Genomic DNA, 2,574 nt, shown 5'->3' on the forward strand with positions numbered 1-2,574 from the left:
TCATCTCACTGCGAGGCAGAATGAAACCGGTATCACCGTGTGACACTTGCTTATCCTGGCTCGACGACGGCGATATAACCGTCTACATGACAAATTGTCATCCTCTTTCACGAGGTGGCCCTTTGAGGGGAGAGAGAGAGAGAGAGAGAGAGAGGAGAGAAAGAGAAACGAGAGAGAGAGAGAGAGAGAGAGAGAGAGAGGTACAAACTGAACAACCTCCCAGACAACGTACCGTATTGTAACACATGAATCGGACGTAATGAATTTCTCAGCGCCTTCATCACTGGGACATTATCGCCCGCACCTAATTGCCGAGTGGGCGAATGAACTTGTATTTAATCATCGGACAGAAATTAATTCGCACCTCTGGCTAGCCACTAATAGGACCTCGTAGGAAGGCTGCCACGGTGGGAACGGCCTATTTACACTACTCGTCAGGTGGAATGAAAGCTTGTTATCAGGATTACATGTGATGTTTATACTTATTGCAGGTAGGATGGCGGCAGGGGGTTAATCGCCTAATTCTGACGCCATTTAATATGTACACAGAATTTATCACTATCAAGGAGTGTCGCCCAACTGTATCTACGTGCAAGGAAAGAATACGGTGCGTTTGAGCATTATCGTTTTCAGTTTATGTTTTCTTCAGCCTTCATTTATAGTAAGTATATATATATATATATATATATATATATATATATATATATATATATATATATATGTATATATATATATATATATATATATAATATACACATAAATGTGTGTGTTATATATACTAAATGTGATACAGGCAGATAGCGAAACCAGGCATCTCGCGATTTGCCTGAAACTTCGGCAGGTAACGAAATGCATTTAGAGATATTTGATCCCCATAAGGGCTAGTACTAACCAGGCTGAAACAGTGACTCGCCTACACTGTTTAGCAGGGTGGGGGGCGTCCTATATATTTCGTCGTGTTTAGTACTAGCCCCTCGGGAGTCCAATATATTTCGCCTTGTTTAGTACTATAGCTCCTTGGGATCAAATGTCCCTAAGTGCATTTCGTTATCTGCCTGAACTTTCAGGCAGTTCGTGAAATGCCTGGTTTCTCTATCTGCCTGCAACATTAATTGTAAATATTGCTACATGCTGATGCAGTCACAGGCAAGGGAGATTTTTACTTTTTTTTATTTTTTACTTAATATAGCACTCGGGACCATTCTCTAAGCAGATTACTTTAAGAAAAGGAATTCTACTTTCTTCTGTAGCCAGGGTTCAGTTCAAAGTGGTCAAGGCAGCACTTCCCCTGACACCCAAAAGAAAGAATCAACTTGCACAACCACTACCTTACGCTTTCTAGGAGCTCAAAATTCCCAAGACCTGAGTCATCTTAAACGTTGCATTTTCTTTCTCTCAGTCAAGAGACTCAAAACCTTCTCTCAAGTGCCACCAGAGATGCAGTTTCCGATTCTCTGAGACTCCAGGTTCTTGTAGACTTCGAGGAACCCAGTTGAATTCAACACTTTATTTCAGTGGTGTTCTCTTTACTTTCAAGTGTTACTTCAGTAACAGTTGAAATGGTACATCAATATATACAAAGATCTGAACTAATATAACAGGATGTAACTTTTTGAGAAGTTTTATTCACAAAATTAAACATTATTAAATAATAATACTCATCACATTAATAATAACACAAGAAAACAAATCAGAGAACAAGAACACAAAACAATGTAAAGAACAAAGGCACAAAAACAAAATAAATCAAAACCTAGACAAAAAAATTAAGCAGAAATTAATACGCATAAAAATATCCAATGGGGAAATCAACACCAAATGAAATTTACTCCCTATTTTTTAGTATTGTCCACATAATTACGTCATCTGCAAAGTTTGAAAATTACTTTTTATTTCAGGGTAATACACCAAATATACGGGTTCCCTCTGTAATGCAGAATAACTGAAATGAAAACCGATACACATACACACAAAGACAAAGACAATTTTTATACACACAAACGTTTAATTTAATACTTGCGCACAGAAAAAAAATAGATTCACAGACAGAAGAGATGTTGTTGAGAACAACAAACAAATATCGTGTGCACTGTATAAATGAACATTCATGAGCATGACATGTAACTTTATGGTACTCGATGAATGTTTATGTTTTTGCCTTCCTCCATTGTCGATGTGCAAAGGCAGGCGCTAACATAAATAACACATATTCTTTTACATTTCAGTTGATATTTGTCGAAAGGCGTATATAACATTATTATCTCTGCCCCCCGAGAGAATCGAACTCTCGACCCCTGGTTTACAAGACCAGTGCTCTGCCCCTGAGCTAAGGAGGCTACAGAGACATCGATGTATACAGGTAGGAAAGATACGCTCTTCCGACAGTTACCTTGGAATCCAAATAGTAGGTCTAGTGTCTTGTACCAGGTTGTGGAATTTATTTTCAATTTTCCCTTATTTTTTCACATTAATTAACCTTTCACATATATGCTTTACTTTCTTAAAAGATTACACTAGGTAAGATACGCTCGTTCTGTTGTAGTACGTAGAATGTTGTAGAGTATCGTCTGTAAG

General features: G+C 38.0%; 1 non-coding gene across 1 annotated transcript; it reads right to left on the reverse strand.

The window, feature by feature from the left end:
• Positions 1-2,264: 2,264 nt before the first annotated feature.
• Trnat-ugu (transfer RNA threonine (anticodon UGU)) lies at positions 2,265-2,336 on the reverse strand. The gene has a single exon. It is a non-coding gene; the product is annotated as a tRNA-Thr (tRNA).
• Between the last annotated feature and the right edge of the window lie 238 nt (positions 2,337-2,574).

This window comes from Macrobrachium nipponense, chromosome 2 (genome assembly GCF_015104395.2).
Source record: "Macrobrachium nipponense isolate FS-2020 chromosome 2, ASM1510439v2, whole genome shotgun sequence".
NCBI classification, from domain to species: Eukaryota; Metazoa; Arthropoda; class Malacostraca; order Decapoda; family Palaemonidae; genus Macrobrachium; species Macrobrachium nipponense.